This window comes from Seriola aureovittata, chromosome 2 (assembly GCF_021018895.1).
Source record: "Seriola aureovittata isolate HTS-2021-v1 ecotype China chromosome 2, ASM2101889v1, whole genome shotgun sequence".
Classification (NCBI taxonomy): Eukaryota; Metazoa; Chordata; class Actinopteri; order Carangiformes; family Carangidae; genus Seriola; species Seriola aureovittata.
The window spans coordinates 10639601-10663633 of record NC_079365.1 but is presented as its reverse complement, the minus strand read 5'-3'; the positions used below and the strand labels follow the sequence as shown (position 1 = coordinate 10663633).

Sequence of the window (24033 nt, the reverse complement as noted above, 5' to 3'; positions counted from 1 at the left end):
ACAAATAATTGATTATTCAACTCGCAAAAGAAAAATGAAACATTTGTTTGTAATCACTGCCACAGGAGCTGAGATAAACCCTGCAGTGATGATGGGTTTTTTGGTGGAACATGTGGTTAAGTATCCTGAGTTGCCAGGCAGTGACTCAGCATTAAGCATCAAGGTAATAATGCTCCTTTCGTGCCAGCAGGCCACTTTCTTTGGTCATGATGGGGTTTTTTTTTCTAAACCTTTGTCCAGCCCTCAGCCACCGAGCCTGATTTTCCCTTTAGTTAGAATCCACATGAGATATTGCTCAGTGTTTCTTTTGTGACAATACTAAAGCAATAATTAAGAGACCAACACAGTATTTTCATCATTAAATTGCAGCTGTGATGGATGTAGCTGTTTCAGAATTTGAGTTTAGCCTTTAATTACATTTGAGTGATTGCTTTCCTTCAACAAAGCACAATGATTCTGTTAAGAAAGACACAATTAAATAGCGATTCTAATTACAAAAAAGCAACACATGATGATTCTGTTGTGCCCCCCTAAAAAGGTTCACTGGGTAGAGTCAGCTTGTATAACAAATCCCAGGAAGCATTTATGAATATAGTATATATTTAGCTCCATTCAAAACTGGCCCAGCTCTCATAGCCCGCAACCCTGTGAGTCAGAGTTTCAACATTACCTGAAGAACTTGGCACAGCTACTGAGCGAGCGATGGAAAATTAAAAAGCCCAGTTAGTGCCTATGGGTGAGAAACAATTATGGGTTTGTGTTCATTACAATGGTGTACAAAGGGAATGAAAATTCCAAAGCTAAGTGTTTTACCATCAAAATGCCAATAGTAAAATGAATGTAATTAAGCCCACAAATACCCCCGGCTTTTGTAACAAAGCTGTTTTACTGCCTTTAGCAGCATGTGGGTACTTTGCTTAACACTAAGTAGTCAATACAAGAGCTTTGGCTGGGAACGACTTTGGAATTATTCAGGTACAGTGCAACATGTCATTGTATCTTGTTGGATATTTGTTTGTCAGTCCTGAGATATTGCTAATTTATACTATAATGAATTTAAGTCTCCATAAACAGAAGATTTGTGCTTGCAGAGTTCTTCCGTTAGACAGCAGGGTTGTGTCACAGTGTAAGAACCACAGTTTCCTTCATTTGTTACAAAATCCCTCACTATGTCTTTTTCTCTCTGAACAGAATTTTAGAAAAAACGAGTTCACAGCTATATCAATATACTATCGACATAGCCACTTATACATGAAGGTGGAAATTAAGTAAAGGTCACGCTTTCATATATTCCCTTATTTAATCAATACATTACAAAGGAAGAGATGGAAAGACAAAGAATTTTTAAGCTTTGACACAAAAGACACTGAAACCCAGTATAAGAGAGTCATCCCTATTATTTTGTGCATTGTACATCATGAAGCTGAAAGCTGGAGATGCTGTCAGCTTTTAGTGTGCCTTAAATTTATGTTGGAATAGCTTGAGAAACTGGCAACTAAAAATTTACTTAACGTGGCCTACAATAGTACAACCTTTTTTTTTTTTTTAAATCAGTCATCCCAGTATAAACACAGTTCGCTATGTCTGGTGGATATCAGGAGGTTACGAAGAAAACAAATTGCTACCGCACCATTCATATCACCCTCAGGATATTTGGAGACAGTTAAAACTTTGCTGTTTAGGCCTCGGCACTCGTGTGAAAACAGTAACTCAACTGAATTTATGAAACAGTGAATGAAAATCTCACGCGCTCATGTATGTTTGTGAGTGTGTGTACTGTCTTTTGTTTAGTGTGGGTCTGTGCTTGTTTGTGAAAATTACTGAACATTTTGTATTTGTCTGACATGGAGTATTAATAAGCAGATGTCAGAGCCGCAGTAACGATGAGGAAAACCACTTGTGAGTTTAAGAGGAACAACAGAAATCTCTAAAGCTATGAGCCTATTAGACACAGCATGTTTTATTTCATGTGGATTTTGTTATTCTATCAAACCCACACTCAAGCATGCCCTTATATGCTTATTATATGAGCTCTACATTTCCCCCAATTGAAAACATCTTCATTGAGATACATAAACAGATTTAAAAGTCCTATTTCGCTCTACATTTGGGTCCTGCCTAAGATCTGATTTTCCTCTCTTTGATGTTACTTTCATATTCTTCCTCTTCCCCTGCAACATGTGTCCCTCGTTACATCACGTCATGCCAACGAACAATCAGTTTGTCAAAACACATCTCCAGGCTTGGAGAGAGGGGCTGAGAAAAGCTAGTGAGGGGAAGAATGGCTGAACACAGAAGGGACTGTCAGGAGTATTATTAAAGCAGTAACAGATAGCTGAGAGTTCTTAGCATCGCATGGCCAACGGCTCCGGGCCCTCACCCCCCAACACCTTCTCTTTAGTGTTAGCACCGGGGCGCTCTGGGACCAGATCAGGGCGGCTCATTGAGTGACAGCTTCAATAAGGCTAATTACAGTGGGCTGCAGGGCCCAGTTATGCTGTCTGGCGACTCCACCCACTGTGGAGCCAGAGCGACTGTGTTAACTACGGTGTTAGACCAAGGTAGGCATCACTCAGCCACCGCTGGACCTCACAGCAGTAAACACACACACACACACACACACAGAGGAATACACACAGACTCAGGAGACCTTTCTCTAGTATGTGTGCCTCTGGTACGCTCCTGTGGGTCGTAGCCGAGGGTAGGGACGAACGACCCATATGGCTGTTCAGGTTGGAGGACTGGTTGTACCTGAGACAAAGAAATGGCCCTTACTCATTTCTACATGTGCACATTTGAACTCACACACAAGGTGTTCATTGTGCTAATGAAAAAAGACATTATGGACACAAACTATTCTTTGTCAATTAATTTTTTGTGATAACCCTTGATGACCGAGTATCCCAAGTATAATGAGGGTAATGTGGGTTATGACACCAGCAGTGGTGAAACGTAACTGAGAACATTTACTCAGACAGTACTCAAGTACAAATAGAAGCTATTGTTGGAGCTTTTCTGACTCATGATACTCCTTCTACAATTCAGAGGAAAATATTTAACTTTTAACTCCACTGCATTTATTTCTACAGATCAAGATTTACAAAAATAAACCAAAAATTAAATTGTTTGTCAGAGCCTGGCAGATCTTGACACGTCATTTTGTGATAAATCAATTTGCCAATGAGGTCTCAGCGCACTCATTACATACGTGCTTGTCCTTGCTGTTTCCTTCTGAATATTAAGGTTTGTTTTTGTAAAGGTGAATAAATTGATGGCTTGTTTCAGGTGAGGTGGCACACCTCTGCCATTAAACCTTGTGGGAAAATCTGGATACAATTCTGCCACATGGAGGGAGAGTCAAACAGGTTAAGCGTGATGTTGGGTAAAGCAGTCAGTTTGCATGTTCAGCGTGTACATGTCTGTTACACATGCCAAACTAACGACTAAAGAAGATCACCATGTTATGGTCTGTTTCTCATGTCTTGTTGTTATAGTTTTTGTTATTATAATTTCTAAGCTGTGTGTAAGAGACAAATCTTTCTCAGATATGTGGTGACATTTTTAGGAGGAAAGAAGAAACATTGTTTATCTTTCCCTGTCACAGCCGGCAGCCAAACTGCTTTGCTTCCCATTAATTATAAATCAAGTGAAGTCTTACCTGTTTATATAAGAAGTGAAAATTATGTTCAATTAGAATTCAGTTTAATGACTGTCATTGAGGCATATTGTAATTCATTATGGTATATTGTGATTACTGGTTGTTCATCACAATAACCATGCCAGCATGTTGTCTCAGTTCTCTTTACATGGAGTTTTAGTTTAATCAAAAACCTGATGTTTTTCTGGTGGCGCAGTCTCAACTAGTCTGATCCTGTAAAGATCTTTAAAAACTTTAAAAATGACAATTAGTATGTCACACACAACGCTTCCACGGAAGACATTTCTGTCTGTTTCTCTTCAGTCCTCAGGCTAACCTGGGACGCTATACGGGTCACATGAGCAACTTTGAAGAGCCAACCTGGTGATAGCTGACAGGACAGTGATGTTTGGGAGGTGGGTAGGCCGGTGTGGGAGGCTCATTCCACAGTGGAGCCAGGACTGTTTAGAGGCCTGTTGTGTCTGGAGTCTCTCGGGTCACTTTAATATCAGCCCAAGGCCTTGAATCGGCCCCCATGTTGCTCCGGCAATTACAGGAGGATCCCCCTCGTCCCTCTTCCTCCCTCCCTCTGCTGGTCTTCCGCATCCTGCTGCTGCTGTCTGCCACGTTGCTGTGTCTCCTAAACTCTGGCTTCTCACATTCCTCTACTTTCATTTTGTTTTCTGCCTCTCTGTCACATTTTATTCAAACATTAAACATAACTGATGCTGAACACAGAGTATGAGATAATATTCCACACAGAATCCTATTTACTACACATCCAAACATTGTGTCTTTGCAGTTCCACAGGAGATTTGAGTGAGAACTGTTAACCCTGAGTCCATCATCAGCCTTTTCAACCATCTCTCTCCCATAACTCACTGTTTACTCTATCATTGATCCACCAGTAAACCAAGTTCCTGTCTGTGTATTTGTGTTTAAGCGTACACAAGCCGTCCCCGTGAGCTTGCGTGTATACAATAATGCTTTTAGGGGATTGGGCCCTGCGTTGGGCCTTTTAACTTCAGTCAGCGCTGCATCCTGATATCCTGGTGTGACTGGTTTGAGGGGGTAATTCACTCCACCAGAAACACAAGCTTTTAGAGGTTCCACATGTGCCTTGGCACCAGACAGAGGAGAGGCCGGTAGGTTTCATTAATTGTGGCAACATTCCTGTAGCGTTGTCAGGCAGTTTTATTAGTATTAGCTTTGCCTGCAGGCTGTGATTATACTTCAGTTAGAGTGCAAACCCTTACCATGTCTGTCAAGTCATAACTGTTTGAGACTATTGTTAACTAACCACTATTGACGTAATCATCAAATCAATAAAGCCAGTTTAAAGATACGGACTAATTAATCCAATCAGGTAAACTTAAAACAAATCACTGAATCTAAAATTCAAAATACCCACAAAACATTGCTCATATTTCGTGTAACTCTAGATGAGGATCTAGACCCAAACTATATGTTCCTAATACGTTCTTTTACAGAGATGGAGTCACAAAAAATATTTGCTTCCCTTGTCAAACATCCCAGAAAAAAATGTCAAATGTTCCTTTAATCCAAGCAGCTCACTGGGCTGAATCATTGGAGCAATCATCCTAATAACAGTAAATCCGCAATAATTGACATGTCAAAATTACTTGCAAAAATTGACTTTTTTTTTCCCTTGACAGAGACCTTTTGAACAGGCTGAGATGATCCAGCAGGTTGAAAATGAAAAGCACATTGATTGCTCCAGCAGGTATTAACCCCACCTCTGGTTTGATCTCTTCAGGTCAGGCCCGGCTACTGAAACAGTCGCGCTCCTGACTGGTTTGATCCGAGCCTGTTGACAAGGTCAGCTGTAACTGTGGCTGAGAGGTTGCCATGACTGACTGCAAAGCACTCCTGACTCATCTGTGCAGTCATTTGTCAGCATGTCATGCTGCTTAAAAATGAGGGTTGGCTGGAAAAAAAAAAGAGCCCAGAAAATCATTATGAGTTCAATCTGAAAATGTCATTTGAATGTTTTTGTTTTGTTCGCAAAGAGAATATTTTTATAATCCTCTTCTTACTTCTCCACAAAGGCTATGAGCATGTTGACAGGGGTTCGATTTTTAAGCAAGTTAATTCATTGTTTATTAAAAAAATACTTTGAATTTTCATAGGCTATTGTCTGTAATTTACAAATATTCACCATCTCTACATTTGCTGCTTTCTAATTTCTGGGATTTGTTTTCTAACCGACCCCATGTGACTTATTTAAGCAAAGAAATGTGACTAGTTAGTGGTGCTTATTGTGGCTGTCTGGACATGATTTGTTTGCACCAATAAAAGCGCGCAGGAATTGTTTGTTTTTAATGACCATGTTATCCACAATGGAAGCATGAAATTTTATGTCTTTTTTCCACTGAGATCTCCAGAATCACCTCAGGATGAGATAATGAAACTGAATTACACTTTATTAGAAATATATTTACTTATTTCACTGTATGAGTAAATATTTAACTTTGATCAAATGTGTTTATGTGCTCTTTGCATGCGAACACATGCGTGATCTGTTTGTTTGTTTGTACAGGATTTTCAGCCACTTTTCAGAAGAAACTCGTGAAATCCTGACATCATTATGACTTGTTCAGAGGAAGACCACAGGAAACAGCATGCACACATCATGCTGTAAGTGGCTGCTAATTCACATTTTACCAGTGTTTGTGTGTGAGAGTGTGTGTGAGCCGAGGCTCCCTGCTTGCCTGGTGGTTTGCTGTCTCTCTGCATGGAGCTGAGATGTGAGGAGTGAATGAGCAGCACTGCTGCCATCCGACTGCAGATCAAATACACATCAGGCGGCAGCGAGGACGACAAACAGTCAAAACAGAACCTGATCTCGGGGGCAATTACCAGTGTTTGCTTAGTCTTTGGAACGTGCTGTCGAAAACCAGGGTCAGTGACGCTGCTTGACTCTCCCTTTTTAGCGGGGGTGAGAAAAGAGATTATTACTCATTAGGACTTCACAGTTTGATGTTTGGAGATGTGGGGGTAGATGGAGAGTGTGAGTGTGTGTGTGTGTGTGTAGGTGTGTGTGTGTGTGTGTGTGTGTGGGGGGGGGTCTTAAGGCATAGTTCTGCCCATCAAACACACAGTAGAAAGCAAAGTGGGCTGAGCGTGTATGTGAAGGACAACAAAGAGATAAAAAGGAGATTAAAAAAAGGACATCTTAATCATTACATGCTCATAGTAAAGGATAAAGCATGATTTTTTTTTTCTAAATGGTCAACCATTAAATCAAATACTTGTGGCTGTTCAGTCTGAATTTTCCTGAGCTTACTTTCCAGGGCTTGTTTTGGTGAACAAGGTTCTGACACTGACACTCTTTCACCATTTTTCATTGTTAACCCCCCTGGCAGAACTCTCCCAACGATTTTGTTACCTGTTTGTTACCTCAGTACCAATTAAAGCTATTTGAAACCTCAACCACCCACAGGCTCCTTCCACCATACAATTAAGGTGGTGTGAGACCTGGGTTTGCCTCACTCTAATTCCATATACCACATTTAAATGACAGCGTCAAGGGCCCTTGAGGGTCGTGTGAATAGCTTTATTGGATAGCTGAGGATTTATAATTACCTGAAAAAGTAATTGCAACTAATTCCACCCAGCCCTCGGGATATTACAAGTTAGGTGTTTAGCTGAAAGCTGAGGTGTTCAGTCTCTGATTGCCTATAAAGAGCTGTGAATAATGGAAAGTTGGAATGAAGTGTTTTAAAATTCACATTTAAAATGACAAACAACGAGTTATGTGGACGAGTGTAATAATAGATGTCTTTGTGATATCCTGCACATTTTTGTCCATCTGTTTGTTTATCAGATTATTACAATAAAATCATCCAAAATGCCTGCATTAACCCTTTTTATTTAAGGAAAACAATGTGAGCTCACAACTACAACCAGAAAAGTAGGTAGAAATTAACCAAAAAAGTCACTCTATAAACTGTAATGAATTTTTACAATGGACAGTTTGAGAAGTAATTTTATCGTTCACCATTTTTTTCTCTTCTACACCAGTTTGGCTAACATGGGGCTTCGTTTAAAACCTGTCTGATCATCCACTTGTGTTTTTTGCTCCACTGGCATATTTCAGGGATGTTGGTAATTCCCAGACCTCAGCAATTAACTCGGCAATTAACTTTATGAGCACAGATTTACTGTTACCAACAGGAATGATGGCTAAAACTAGAAAATAAAGACCCAAATAGTAATAGAGAGCTTAAATCCTGATGTCACACCCTAGCTAGCTGCTTTTCCACTAGCTTCTGAAATTCAACATAATATCTGGATTTCTTTCTTTGGTATTCTAAAAAAAAAAAAAAAAAAATACTAATAAAGTCTTCAAAAATTAGAAGCTATCATAACACTCTGACTTTATTAAAGCTAAACAACAACTAATTTGTTAGCATACAAAAATAAAAAAAAGCTTAAAATTAGCTAGCTCATACCTCATTGTATCTCACTGTATCCTGGTACATTTAATTCTTATTAAGTCATTTTTACAATGTATAATGTTTTAGCTGTAATATCTACTATCTAAAAATAAGAAATAAACCAGTCCTCTCTGTCCTGCCATTATTACTCGCCTCTTTTATCAAGCTGGTAAAGTTGAACTTTTGTTGGGAAATAACATCAAAGACAGAAAAATGATTGATTGTTGTCGTTGTAAAAAAGTTACCATTGTTAGCTTATCTGGAAATAGTGAACAACACAACGTACTGTTGAGTAGGTTCATGTTCCCAGGCTGGATCTGCATTGTGATTTTGAATGAGGTTTTCTCCTCCTGGAAGAGAATGCGGAAGTTCGATTCCACTTTGATTCCCTGTAAACTGTAATTATCTCATACCTGTGTGTCTGAATTCAGGATATGTGTAACCTTTGCTTTATTCAGTTTGTCTCTTACTCACACACACACACACACACACACACACACCCAAGCATCATGTGGTCATGTAGTGACTAACCCGGGGGATGAGAAGAGGTTTCATGCTGACAGGATGTCAGTGCTCAGTGGGAGACGGCTCACTAGTGGGAGCATCAAAGAACGGCTAAATCAGCTCCCTTCCACCACAGCACAGTCACCGCATTCCTCCAAGGTGCAGATATGAAAGGGAGGTTGTGCTTTGTAGATTTCATGGCGAAAAAATTGTACTAAGATTAAGTTGCATGTGGTGGCTTTTATAGATAGTCAAGCAGAAACAAACAAACCAACTACCCCCCTATCCAAACATAGCCAGTCATTTCTACACCAGTAGAAAATGGTTTATGCTACGACCGTAGCAACCGGTTACTCATTCAAAGTATTTATTGTGAATAATAAATGCAATGCCATTCATATTAATATTGATGTAATGTGTGATTGTGTCCCACTGATAAATTCAGCACACCAAAGAATAATACATGTATTATTTCATCGGTTAGCTGTAAATTTCTGTTATTGATTAGTGAAACTGGCTACGACGGTTAGGCTAACAAAGGCTATGTTAGCGCAGAATCAGAATAAAAATTATTTTACTGTCATTTCAAAAGCATCTTACACAACCCAACAACAGAACAACTGAGAAAAATGTAAACATTTCTGACAGTGGCTGACGACTTTCAAGCGGCCCCTGCTGTTACAGGAAACGGTACATGTTGGTGGAACACGAGCGGCATACCACTAGAGATCGACATATGCCGCTGAGGGGATCAGCATAAGCCGCTCCACCATCAGCCACTTTTTGGTCTTGGTGTCTCTCGCTAGTCACTGTCAAAGATCAAACGATTATCCTCAATGCACATGCGCAAACATGCAAAACATGCTGTTCCGAACTCCACTTAACAAGCCCCAGCCTTTGTCAATGGGACATGGTCATGCCTACGAAAAATGACCAAAAATATAGATCCAAATACCTCATAGTCAAGCCAGCTTTCAGAGACAATAGCCTGCTGCCGCCATGAGTGGGAGCCAGCAGGCCCCACTCGATGAATGTAAACAGGCAATACCAGATCCTTTATGTCTGAGGTCAGATGTAAGGAGAAATATCGCTTTCACCTCTGTATCGTTCTAATTGATGTCTATTTTTTGTATAAATTACACATTTTCTGTAGCCCTTGATACATTTTGTAGAACAAACATGTATCTCCATTTAACAATTTTATGTCTACCAGTACAGCTGTCTTCACTTTGTACTTTACTGTTGGCTCTTTTCATGACTTTGGCAGCAGTAAGACAGTAAACCTCCACCCTTCAAAAAAAAAAAATCTCATATACCACTCAGCACATATACACTGAGGGGCCCTGTGCATGTGAACTTCCACCAGAGTGGAGCGGTAAAAGTTGTTGCGGAGAGGAAAGGGAATATAATGAGACATTTATTTGGTGACAGCTTCACTCACTGCGCCTCTGTTTCACACTCATATAAAGAGACGCCATAAATGACAAAATGGAAGTCATGAAGAGTAGGCTACTTTCATTTTAGAGGCCATAACTCTGAGAATGGGCCTTGTGTGGGGTGGCTATGGTTTGGGATGTTACTTTTTTTTTCACTGCTTTGGTTAAATGTGTTACTCATGTTTGTTTGCATTAGTTTGCACTCGCACAGACAAGTAGCACGTCAGTTTTACAACACTCCCTCCCTTCTTTCACAGAAAGTAACTGTAAGTGAGTAAACATACATTATTTCATCCAAAGTGGGTTTTTCCCTTCTGCGCTTCATAGCCTCACTATTGTATTCTCACCATTCTCATTCATCCCAAACTTGCCCCCACCTTTGCCCCACAAGCCTTGTGACTCTGTGCACCTCCCTCCTCCCCAAACTGCCGCCTCAACCCCAACTCTCCCCTGCCAGGCCCGTCACACACCCAAACAGGACCTGCTTTGACTGCCACTTAATTACACACCGTTTTACTCCACAGTTTACCAGTGAAAAGGAGGGGCCGGCTGGGGGTATGTGGAAGGGTGGGGGTTTACGGGGGCCCCAGTATCCTCTCCATCAATGTCGGCAGCCCCGACAAAGGCCCTCATGACAGGGGATGAGTAGTTATAATGCCGTGGCCGTGCCTGCCGCTCAAAGTCACCCCATTCCTAATTGCCCTCAGAGATGGCAGATAATGGAGGGGCTTTGAAGTGAAAATGGCCCCTAATGAGCGAGAGAGAGGGAGAGAGAAAGCAAGAAGAGAATGCTGAATTGTAAGGATGTGTATATGTGTGAAGATTGGAAAATCAACCTGTTTATATGAAGGAGAAAGGAGGAGAGAAAATGTAAGAGAAACGCAGGAGAATCAGAAAGGATGTATGATGGGGAGTTACTGTCCTCTTCCTTCTCTCCCACTGTGCCCAGAGGAGCGAAGAAGAGTCCGAGACGGGAGTCCGAGACGGACACTCAGCAGGAGACTGCTTCATCCATCTTCCGTCCTCGCCTCTTCCTCACCCCTCTGTCTCCAGCTTAACCCCCAGGCACCTGTCTCCCCCCGATGGTTTGTTGAAGCTCCTCTCTCCATCTTTTCTCTCCTTATATTTACTCTCTTTCCTCTCATACTTTTTTGTCGTCTGTCTGTCTACCCATCCTTCCTTTTGTTCCCCTCCCTCCCTCTTTCTCTGTGTTTCTGATAGACAAACTGACAATGGCACTGGCACTCGGTCTGGCGTCAGGGCCTTCCCGTACCAGCAACATGCCAGGGATTCTTTGAACTGTCTTGCATACTTTCACATGACACCATGGAAACTCAAAGTGATTTACATACAAAGCATTTTCTTTTTACTGCATGCTCCTTTTGTCATGCTCTTTGGTACTTTCTCTTACCTTTTCTTTGTTATTGTGATGAAGAGCTCTCTCATCCTTTACCTCTGACTTTGTCTACAGGCTATAAGCTCAGTTTACTCTCCAGGCCCACAGACCTTTATATATATACAAATAGAGTAAGTCAGAGACGCTCAAGATGCATATAATAACTGCACAGGCAATGACAGTCAGAGAAACGTTTATTTACAGTAATAATGAATTAAATTAAATAATTCAATATCCAACTTGAATATTAAGATCAGATGCTACGGTCGCCTGTGAAAATGTATTTATATCCCTGCTTGTCTTTGGATGGAGTTCTGTCATTTTACCAGACATGCTCACTTCTTTAAAGAAAAATGCAGAGGCTTCTGCCTTTGTTTAAAATCATGAGAAAATCCTTTCAGTGAAGATGCAGAATGTTTTTTATTTATTTATTATTTGACAAGCCCTCTGCCTATCATTACATTTTAGACACAGAGCTTTGCATCTGATTTAATTAAAATATGCCCGCCAATTTTTGTAAAATGCCGAAGGTCATTTAACAATACTTAATGCTGTTGTGAAGATATTTCCAGAATCTTCAGACTCTTCTGATCATCTTGATGAAAAAAATCGTCCATCTGTTGCTCGATAAAAAATATTTTTAACACGTTAACAAGTTCCTTTTGTCTTTTTTCCTAATTCAAACAAAGATTGTTGCTGGAAATAATATTTCAGTTTTAACAAAGAGTGCCAAAATAAATAATTTTGTTTTCAGCTTTATTAGTTTATATTTATGCTTCTATGTAATATGTTTTATTTTTATATACAAAAGAACATGTTAACATTTTCCTCATGTTTTACAAAACAGAGTACGAAGACAGGTCAATTCTAGCCTCCTAGAAAATCACAACTTGATAGATGCATTCAATTTGATAAATTAGAGTTTTTTTAATATGGACAAATTTTTATATTATAGTTTTTCATCCAGATGGTTAGAATAGTCTTTGAGGATTCTGGAAATACCTTCAGAACAGTGTCAAGTGTTGTTCAATGACCTTTTGGGGTTTTCAGAGATCAGCAGGTATAAATGGGACGCTTAGCTCTGTGACTAAAATGTAACAGTAACACATGAGAGGCACCAAGGGCTAAATTTTGTCATGATAATGTGAAAACACAATATTATGTGACTGCATTTCTAGACAAGGAGACACTTGGAAAGATCAAGATTTTTTTTGATTTCTTATCATTTTCATAGTGCTACCAATTTTAATTTCTTTACTTTTTAAAAAAAGAATTTCCATTTTTTTCACATTTCCCGTAATGCTGAAAAAACATTCTTTTCGGTCATGCATCCCCATTAACTCTGTTGTTTACATTGCTCCTCTGATTAATATCATGTTGCTACTTGTTAAGCAGAAAATCAACTTACATCCAGTCTGATTTCACATAAACCCGATTTAAGTCAACAGTTTCTCAGTCTTTGCACTTAAAAGGTGACAGTCTTCTGTTTGAACTCAGATCAGTGACACCGGACAATTCCAGACACGACACATCCTTGTTGCACAACAAAACACAACCTGCTTGGCTGATGAATCAGCCAGTTAACTGTAATCTGCCTTTATCAGGCTCCATCGGCCGTTGTGATACTCCCTTTAGCCTTTGTCTCCCTCTGAAACAAGTTGTGTTTTTGGTATGGGCTGCTATTTCAAAGGGGGCCCCTCTCTTCTCGACAAAGACCAGAGCCAGCAGGGCCCTTCTGAATGACAATACTTTGAGGAATCAGTTGGTATTTACTGCTGAAGAGGTAGAGTGCATTAAGCCAAGAGACTGATTGTTGTTGTGTTTGCCTTTACTAATTGGCTGGAAGGCAGTAAGCTGCTGATACAATTCAGAGGGAAAACAGTGATCAGAGGAGGAGACGGGGGGGGGAGTGGAAACTGCAGATTAAAAAAATCCATGGTTGGTTGGCATTCTGAGGCCTGATGAGAACATTAAGATTATAAGGACATGCCAGACAGTGACATGTGGTTGAACTTTGTTTATTCAAAGCTAAATTACAATGTGTGTATTCCCATATGCTGAATGAGGTCATGACCCACTTTATCAATGACTTTGCGCACAATTATAATGTCTACATAACACGTATTGACCACCACAGCGGTGACTGATTGAATGCAAGTTTATTTTAGGACCATCCACAATCCAAAGGGGTCCCTTGTCCTTCACAGAAACCTCAGAGACAGTCACTCAGAAATATGAAGGAGGGGAAACGAGGACCAGAGAGACCATGGGTACTTGTCTACTTAGTAATCAGGACAAGCTGTGGAGAGACTTGGCCTAAACTCTCAACCGCAATTTCTTCCTCCGCTGTGGAAGAAGACGGGGAGGAATAACAGAAGGGGAAACGGTGAGCGAACTTTTTTGCTGGACGAGCAGAAAAGTAGCCATCCCTGTGATGTGTTGTGAAAAACATAGGCAAGCCACAGGTTTAAAAGGGACGTACTGTATATTTGTATGTGTGTGTGTGTGTGTGTGTGTGTGTGTGTGAGTGTGTGAGTGTGGGGGCATACATGTGCACATTTATGTGTGTCACAAACGGACCAAAGGCATGCACCAGTTCATTTTCTGCTGACAAGAGCTGCCCCAAAAACAGAGACGCTACTCATCAACTTTTAGGTCAGAGGGAGCCCAAAATGAGTGTGTGACATACAGCCAAGAGGGAGACTGGAGAAGGTGGGGGATGGGGGGTGGGGGGCTCGAAATCATTGCAAAAGCCAAAAAGTTGGGCTCTCAAATGGTCATGGTTGAAACCAGTATTCACAGTGAATTTCCGGCCGCAGTGCCATGCCTAAGTCCTCTTGATTATTTTCTGGTTCAGAGGTTGCCGCATTTCAAAGCCTCCTCTCTGCCCACGTCTGTGCTTCGGTCTTGTTAAGGGGCCTATATTTCAGCGCAGAAACACACAGACAACCTTAAGCAAAATTAGAAGTGACGATCAATCACACAGAGTTCTCAGTCTTCCATTTGGGGTGTGGTGGTGTGTGGACCTGGGCTCTTAACGGTCTAACCCTGCGACACTGAGTGGGCTGATATTTGAGTGTGTTTTTGTAATAGACGGTTAAATTTGCAATGTGACTGGGAAATTCTGTAAACTCCGAAAGCCAAGAGCCACGGAGCGCGGTCGTGTCAGAAGTGAGTAGGCCTTTGTCCTCTGTGAAGATGCTTCAGTGGAAATGCACAATCACCCACTGTCGAATGAAAAGCCCCCAAATCAAATGAACATGATGTGAGTCAGAGCCTTTGCACAGAAGAAGATGCTTTTTGAGTTAAATCTGAAAGTGATCCAGAATCAGATAATGACAATAAGCAACAGACGGACATGAGTTCTTGCATCTCCTTTATCTATCCAGTATCGAGTATATGCAAATTGCTGTTGTAAGCGTACACAAAAAAATCATGTTTTGTTTTTTTGGTTAAACTTTAAAGAGGTACTCATGAGGAGTACTAGTCAGCATGTGAACACAGCTGTATATCGTCTGTGGCTCTGGAGGAGCTTTCCAAAGTTTAAGAAAATCATCAGGGTTATCTCGGTTGAGGGTTTGAAACTCACAATTTGTGACAAAAAAGGACGAGTTTTAAAGAATGGCGGAGGAGGTAGAGCAGGTTGTCCACTAATCACAGGGTTGACAGTTCAATCCTCCTGTCTACATGTTGAAGTGTCCTTGGGCAAGACGAGGTTAGACAATTGCCAGACCAGCACCTTGCATGGTAACTTGCTGCTGACAGTGTGTGTGAATGGGTGAATGAGACGTAAATTGTGAAGTGCTTTGGTGAAGGTGTCATCATCAAGTTTTTTTCTCACCAACGATCTAAAACCCAGGACATTCAATTTAAAGAGATTCCAGATCAATTAATTAACTGACTAATTGTTTCTTTACAAATAATTCTGCGACTCCAAAAAGTTACTTGAAATTTTCTGGATACTCTGTATATTTTGGCCTTGACATTTGTAGTAGATAAAGGTCATGACAGGCTGGTGGCACTTAGCATGTGGGGGAATGTGACCCATTAAATTTTGAGAAAAAATAATTGTCCCTGGGCCCAACTACTGCAGGACATTAAAAAAAAGCATTCAGACGAAGGACCTAGTATCTGTTTCACAGAGTCCCTGTCGCTGTTCACGACGCTCCCCCTCCTCCTCCTCCTCCTCCTCCTCCTCCCCTCCTGTGGGACATGAAAGAGCGAACCTCATAATAAAATGGAATAAACCATCCTCCAAGGTTGAATTATTGTAATTACGTGTAATTGAGTGTTTGGCGGCAAAACCATTTCCTCCTGAGATCCCGCATGTACTTTTTGAAAATCACGATCACTTTGTTCTTGGCCCCAGCCACCGACTGACCTTCTCCAATTGCAGTCTTTCGTGAACGGCTGTGACATGAGACAGAATGGGACTTGGGGGTGGGGTGGGATGGGGGGGGTTAGGGGGCTGCGTGCTATGTTGTCACAAGATGAGTTACTCTCTACCATTTCCATATGGTTTCAGTCATCTGTTGGGCTCCTTCCTCTCTTTCCCCTTTTCTCTTTGCCTATTTATAAATACATGAGGTCGTTCACAACGTTCTGGCCTTGGCCAGAGCCTGGGGTTAAGAATGGGAGAAACCATCAAGACACAAATTAGTTCATGTTTCATTTCAGTGTCTCTGAGGAGGCTGGTTTCTTCTGGGGCAGAAGTATGTGCCTGTACAGTAGACATGCCTGAGGATGCATAATAGTAGCCATTGTTTTAGGGTTATGATGGTCAGCCAACAGTCTTTCAACAGAAGAGCACAAGTTTAATTGACCTCAACTGGCCAGTTGTTGTCCTGGAAGAGTTTATCTTTTGTTTGCCGTGGGTCAACAAAGATTATACAAAAATTACAGACTGTTATATTGGTGGAGGAGAAAATTACAGTATACTGTATGTTACCTATTGTACCACAGTATAACGTTCTCACTGTGAAATAGATTTTCTCAGTGAACCCTGTGACTTGTGCTAACGCCCATAAGTCATTTCAAACACAACATTACATTTTCAACATCACAGCTGTCCAGTGAGGATGAGGCAATGGGGCGACCAGTGACCTTCTCTGTAAATGCTTCCATGGAGCTTTTTACCCCTCAAAGACCATTGTGTCAATGTGAATGTACTCGTCTGTGTCAGCTCTGTCAAGTCATAATTGGGTGACCGTGCAAAGTAGCAAGAAGCGAATCAGTAACATGATGATCACATTTTAAATCCCAGACAAACGTGTTCAACTTGAGCTCAGAGGGCGAAGCAGTGTAACTGTCCATTACATTGTGATTAATTCTGACCTGGACAACTCGCTGACTTAATATTACACTATGCCTGCTCATGTTTTTTGGTGAGACTCATATATTTCTACAGTAACAGGATGTGACTTTTTAGTCCAGCTTAAGCATTTTTTTCTTTGGCTCACAGGAAAATCAGAAGACATTTTTGGTTGTGCAAATGACTGAAAGCATAGATTCATAATGTTGGTCATGGTCAATACTGTTACTGTCACTGGTTAGAAGAAAACGCAATGGGCTTGATTTCAACTGAACCAGTACAAAGAGGGTGAGAAGATTCACATTGGAAAATATGCATTTTTGTATTTATTATATGTGATGAAGGTCTCCTGCTGGAATTGAACCTGTGAAGCTGCAGTTATTATTTCAGCTAGTGATAGTTATAAATAATATTATAGTGATAATTCTGACAGTTTACATTATAATACAATAAGTAGCATTATTCAGGGTTGACTAAAAATATATTCATTTGAACCAGGACAAAGAAAAGATAATTACATATATTTGACCTTTGTTGGATCGAGTAAAAATGGCGCTTTGATCTTAAAAATAAAACATTCCATGAGTTATGATAGAGAAATTGTAATTCTAGTATTCATAGTCGATTTGTCAGTGGGTATCATGCACTCCTTGTTGATTACATGGACTCCAGCTCAAAAGCAAGTTGCGATTGGGAATGTCAGGTTGCCATTTTCTTATGATTGGCTGATGAAAGGTATAATTTGGGACTGCCAAGACAGCAACTTCAAAAGCTTCCAATGCCATATTAGGCTGGAATGTGAAAGCTGTCCAGGCAAAAAATGATCCAATTTTCTACTGGCTTTAATTACAAAGAGGATCTCCTTTCATTGGTGGGGCAATTGCTGTCCATTTCTGAAGACCATTGTGGAAAATTATCAAGTCAAGCATATCCAGAAAGCTTAAATCTGGACTGTCTTAGAGTGGCCATGCCATGATTATATCATATTTGAAACTCACATATCCACAGGCTCTGTAAAACATCCTTCAAAATGATGGTAATGTAGAACCAAGATTTTTTGTGTGCCAAGGGTAAACAATACAAGACACAATGATAACACTGATGGCCATACTCCAGTTACTCAGTGTACAAAAACTAGTTTCTTAAATAACCATTTTGTTTGTGCTTGTGGTGACGAATAGGACAAAATAAAATAAGTGGGTAAATGGTTATTTGCCTTGTAACTGTGCCTTTTTAGAAAGTTTCCCTTTCTTGGCTGTCACCACGCCAGCAAAATAAAAGCATAAATTGTGGTTAATCCATGGAGCAGAGACATTGTGCCTGAAGCCTGTTGGTAATGGGCAATGCCCTTTTTAATCTAAATAAAGTTAAGCGTTTGTAACAGCGACTGCATTATGGAAAATCCAATTTGTGATTGCAACATCTCTACTTAACCTATGGGTAGCTCTTTTTTGGTCCAAGCAGCTAAGCTGCACGTCTTTTCCATGATTAGTTTTCCAGGAAACTTACATGTACATGACCTTGCATGCAATGCTAATGATTCATATGCAAAAACTGGGTTCTGGTTATTATGGTGGTAAAAAAGAATTAACATCTAAATATTCTCAGACATGCAGACTCATGCACAGAGTACAGAACCCAGAGATACTGTGTATCCCCTGTCCCTTTCTCACAGACTAACATACACAGGCACATGTGCAAATATATGTACAGCCTATACAGTATCATCCAGTCCACATTCATATAGTAACGTGTTATTTATTAAATTACCATTTGTTTTAAAAATAGAAATAATATGATTTAATTGTGATTGTTAATTTGATTAACATGAGATAATGAGGCAAGAAAAGAAACTCAGATTAGGACCTGAGTCAAACATCTATTCTGGCACCAACTCTAAGTATCTTTTATTCTTGGCTCTGAAAAGGCTTCTTCTATTTGTCTCGCTGACATAATGCCAACCAAAGCAAACCAGATGAGTTAATTCAGTGCTTTGGCAAATGCTTCTCTGTCTGCCCCCACCTGTCAGATCCTGTCAGACCATATGTCACGAGAAGAAGGACACGAAGAAAAGGGACCATTCTCACACATTTGGGACGTGTCCAGAGGCTTATTTGTAAGCCTGCAGGGTGTGGCAGGTAAGCTTCCACCTCAAAGGCAACAGCTCCCTCCCATGTAATTGCTCTTCATCAGATCAAGATGCATAACATTCTTTCAGACCATTTCAAGTGACTACTGCCAAAAGACAGAGCGTTAACTGCCATCAAAGGAGACTATCTCCAATCTGGATTAGTTGTGGCTGATGGGATATCGTTGTGTCATTAGGTCTCAGACTACACCCTGCTAATAAACAATACAAACAGAGAAAAGGCACACTGATGGACTCAACCAAGCAAAATAAAACACGTAAACATAATCCCAGTGAGCCAGCGGCACACACCAAACAGTGTTCTTTACCCTAATAAGTGATCCTCTTATCAGAGCCAGGACCGTTCTAGTGAGTCAGAGGAAGGATGCATCCTCAGGCAAAGCAGAGATAAGGGCCTTTGATAGAATTAAGCCAACGTCAAACAGCCAGTAGATGAGTCCTGTGAAGATAAAGCAGTCTGGACTGACAGGTCTGATAATAGTCCAAACAAAGAGAAAGTGGAGATTAAGGGGTTCCTTTTCAGGCAGTTGAGTGGACTGCCCAGAGGATACTCCAAAACATGGCTCATCTGTCAAAGACGGGAGGAATGGATACCATCACTGACGCTTCAACTAGGAACAGATAGTATCTAGGAATGCCTATAATGCTGAGTCTGATATAGTTCAGTTATCATAGGTAAGGTTATCATAACTATCATTAGGTTATCATATCAGAATCTTTGAATTTTACATAATTTTTTTAATATTTAGCTGACTCTTATTTAGAGAAAGAGTGAAGTACAAGACTCCGACCAGGGGGAGCTGTACTCATTGGGGTACCTCTGCAGTTGTCAGGGAAAATAAGAAAAACTCAACTAATTCAACTGAACTCAAGTAACAAGTAACAAAAAAAGTCAAAAATTGTGATTTGATTAATATACACATAATCCACATTTATATTAGAGGAAAGCTATATTAAGTCATAACCAGTGAGTCATGTGTTGCAGTTGAGAGTGTGTGAAAACTTAGCAGAGAAAATGAAATAATGGATAAATCATTTAAATTGTTAAAGAAATATTGGACAAATGGTTGATGGTTAACTAAAAGTTCTGGATATAACAGTTTAGACCTAATTAGTTAATAGAGTGAATAAATAGAAGAAATATCTAAAGGTAGTAGATAAATAGTTGAAATAGTTACCTAAAAAGTAATGGCCATAACAGTTGGAAAAGAAAGCTAAAAGTTCTGGGCATAACAGTTTTAACCAAATAAACAGCTCTGATAATAAAGCAGTTTGCCAAAAGTAAAACTGTCTAAATAACTGGCTAAAAGAAATAAATAGCTGACAGTTGGTTATATGAAAAAATATAGTAACTTTTCTAAAGTTAATAGTGATAATAACTCGGTTTAATCAGGAGGCCCCGATGCAGCAGACAAATGTTGGAACCACCGTTTCAGAGATCATCTGAGAAAACTTGGCTTTTTGGTATATGACGGATAACACAATGAGTGTGTTTACATGAGTCCTAGCTCTGATTGTATTTTTGGAGTATCATGATTATGCTCATCTAAATATCCTCATAAACATGAATAAGGTTTTATAAGTTATGAATAACCATGTAAAAACTATATCCCAAACATAATCAAAACCAGGATAAGAGTCAAAACTGAGATACTAATGTGCTTGTAAACATATCCTGTATGAAACACAGTGAGATAAAAATCTGTTGTTGAAGTGGCAACCCGTTACCCAGTTTCCCATTCTAGCCCAGTTAAGTACATCCTGGCAGCAAGCTCAATTAGCGTGTTTCATCCCGTGGTAAGATAAAAGTTGGGAAAGTTTAATGCTCGGTTAGACTGCTCGCATCAACACATTAAGTATCATAAGGGCAATCATGCCTCAGTTTGTGCCCATAACCTTGGTCCTTGAAAAGCCGCTCTCTTTCCACAGTCAAAGCTAAAAGAGTGAATGAAAAAAAAAAATGACGAGGAGTTAATGCTGAGGCGGCAGAAAAGGAGAGACAGTCACAGCACTCAGCTGTAACACAGTCTGGCACAACACTAACAAAGGAAATGAGCAAACCACACAGCAAATAACAGACTTTTATTCAACACCCTGGGCCTCACTGCTTACATCTGGGTGCCAACCCCAGTCATTTACAAATAAACAGATTTATGAGAAATATTATGCACAAATTACTACATTTGTCTAGACAGGACATTATTTTAGCTTTACTTACACTGGCATGATCAAGTTCAACTTTCATAAATATGTTTATTGGTATATGTCAAACATTTACAGCTTCCAAATTTGCACTTAAGAATAAATGGCATGAATCGGCAAATAAACAAAAATTCTCACAGTGTAAAACTATACATATGAATTGGAAAAACAAATTATACTTCCTAGAGAATATAAATCAATTTCAAGAATTTCAGAATTTAGCATTTGAAATTCCAGTTACTGCGTGTGGCATGATGCATTATATGTTAATGTGTATTCATGTACATACAATACAATAATGCAAGATGAAGGATAGCTTAGTGGCTGCCTAACTCATATTATATATCAATACCTGATGAATGAAATAAGCTATCATCAAAGCTGGTCAGTGTTTCCAGTCCACAACTATAAATGTATTCAAAGCAAGAAATGATTTAGAACAAGACCTGAATTCCCCTCTAGATATGGCCATAAAGGCAAAGTTTAAAGCAAAGGCAATATACTTCGGTACAGTTTACATTATACTATTTTGCAGTAATTTTTCTATTTTTCAGTATGAGACTCCTGTGTGGCGACAAACATGATGACTAACCCTTGACTTTCACTGTAATAGACAACAAAATGCAGGAAGGAAGAAAGGCAGAAATGAATCTCATCATGTATCTTATTTTTCATGCTACAAATTGACAAACAGACAACACAGAAATTTTTTTTGCACAAAGATTTGACAGTAATTGACAATGTAGCTCACCATCACAGGCATTACAAACCTCAAATAGAATTTTTGTTGTTACAGAACAATAATATTTCTGGCATACATAAAATAACCGTTTCAATAAGGTTTGGTTTGTAATGATGTGCAGATATCATCTTGTCATAGTGTGGCAAAGCAATGTTTTTACTTTTAAAGTGACACAGTCTCTGAATGCAAGGCTTTGAAAAGGGAATTCATTTGGAAACAACCCAACACATAATTCAGTCTATAAAATACATCCTCAGCTTACCTGCTTGTTGTTTTTAAGGAAAATGTCACTTGCCAACTGACCAGGTAACATGAAGATGATTTTTACTTAGCGTGACAGAACAAACCTGATCAGTGTTTCACAATAGGAGAATATGGAATAAATGTGATGTATTTAGTGTTTGACTCTCCGTTATACAAAAAGAAAAATTACACATTTCAAACGTAAAACTGACAATTTATAACACTAACTGTAACATCCCAAACAGGTAGAGCACAGAGTTTTCTACAACTACTTTAGTCATTTTGATGTGGCTCTTCCATTTGTTTTTTCATCAGCTTGATTTTTAGTGTGTAATATTCCTCTTGAAGCTTGAGGACAGCCTCTTGTCTTCTCAGCACAGACATTTCCAAATCCATTCGCTCTTGCAAAGTTGCGCAGTGCATTGACGTTGGAGAAGTGGAGCAGGGAGTATCCAAGTGTTCTCCAGAGGCAGTAAAGATGGTAGCACGGGGAGTACTGAATTGTATTGCAAGTGATTTGGGAATGTTACTGAAAATCATTTTTTGTTCTCCTGGAGAGGTGGATGGATCTGGATATGTAAGGAGCTCATGCTCTGTCAGTGGACGTTTGTTTGTTAATCTTTCATCGGTTGTGTGGTCATTTCCATCTTTATCATAGCTGAAATGGAAAAAACATTTGTCCATGAATTTATCTAACAGGCAGTTGCATTTCAACCTTTACACATAAAGGGCTGGTATATCAAAATTACACTATTAAAAAAAATGTTTTCTCACTTCCTTAGCCATGTGGATAGTTTTGGTTTAATTTATCCAGGTTCAAGATACAATACAGTGGCAAATTAATAATGGCAGTCTAAACACACAAGAGAGGCCAAAAGATGTACTACCTGTTTTGTTGAGTTTCTACCAACTCTGACAATGAACAGTCTTCTCGATCTTGTTGCAGCATGTCTGAGAGGTTCATCACAGAAATCACTAATTGGGTCACAGTGCTGAACTCTTCAAGGGACAGGCCTTCATCTGTGAATGAAAAATCATGTGTCACGTGTGTGTGTGTGTGTGTGTGTGTGTGTGTGTGTGTGTGTGTGTGTGTGTATATATATATATATATATATATATATATATACATACATATACATATGTGTGCAGCCATTCCCTACAGGTCTTATTTCTTATTGGATTGCAGTTTTAATGATACTAATTATAAGACTTGTTATTGCTAGCAAAGTGCCCATTCTCCTTACCTGTACCCGCTTGCCTTTTCTGTCTTTTGATCTCCTCCCTCGACTTTGCTAGCAGATTTTCCCACTTTTTGTTGCAGTCAGAAACTGTACGCTGAATCTGTGGAAAGGCATTATTGATGGCTTGGGCTATTTCCTCCCAGGCTTGTCTTTTGTCTTGTATAGATATTCCAGTACTGCACTTCCCTCTGATTATGTCTTTCTTCTCCTGCATTAACTGGGCAAGAAGGAGACACTCTTGGTCTGTCCAGTTAGGTCTTCGTTTCCTGCTGGACATCCCTTCAAGAAGTTGTTGAGGCATTTTTCTGAAAGAGAGAGAGACAGATTGATTATCTACTCTGTCTACTACAATTGGTCCTTGTTACATCATAGCAGCACAAGCATACTGTGGAGAAATTTCAGCATGAATAAATATAACTGTACTGTTCAACATGAACATCTGACTCTGAGGTAATGCCTTCCATTTAAGTGTTTTTAAACTTAAGTTATTATATTTAAGAGATTTTTGAAATTTTACAATTATCGCTACCTGGAACTGAATCAAGGTGAAGAGTAATCTGGTACCAGCCCAGGCTCTAGCGGGATGTTAATTCTACTCGGCACAAAAGTTGCTATAGTAAATAAATCCAAATAAAACCTTAAGGTAAAACGTAAGGCTTTCCTCTCCGTCTCAGGGAAAATTCCACCGCGTCGCGGGATAATGACGTTGTCT

At 39.7% G+C, this 24033-nt stretch overlaps 1 long non-coding RNA gene across 1 annotated transcript; it reads right to left on the bottom strand.

The window, feature by feature from the left end:
• Window positions 1-20967: 20967 nt before the first annotated feature.
• LOC130184040 (uncharacterized) lies at window positions 20968-23996 on the bottom strand. Its single transcript, XR_008829917.1, has 4 exons — window positions 23851-23996; window positions 23325-23626; window positions 22968-23100; window positions 20968-22738 (listed from the first exon to the last, which is right to left on the bottom strand). It is a non-coding gene; the product is annotated as an uncharacterized LOC130184040 (long non-coding RNA).
• Between the last annotated feature and the right edge of the window lie 37 nt (window positions 23997-24033).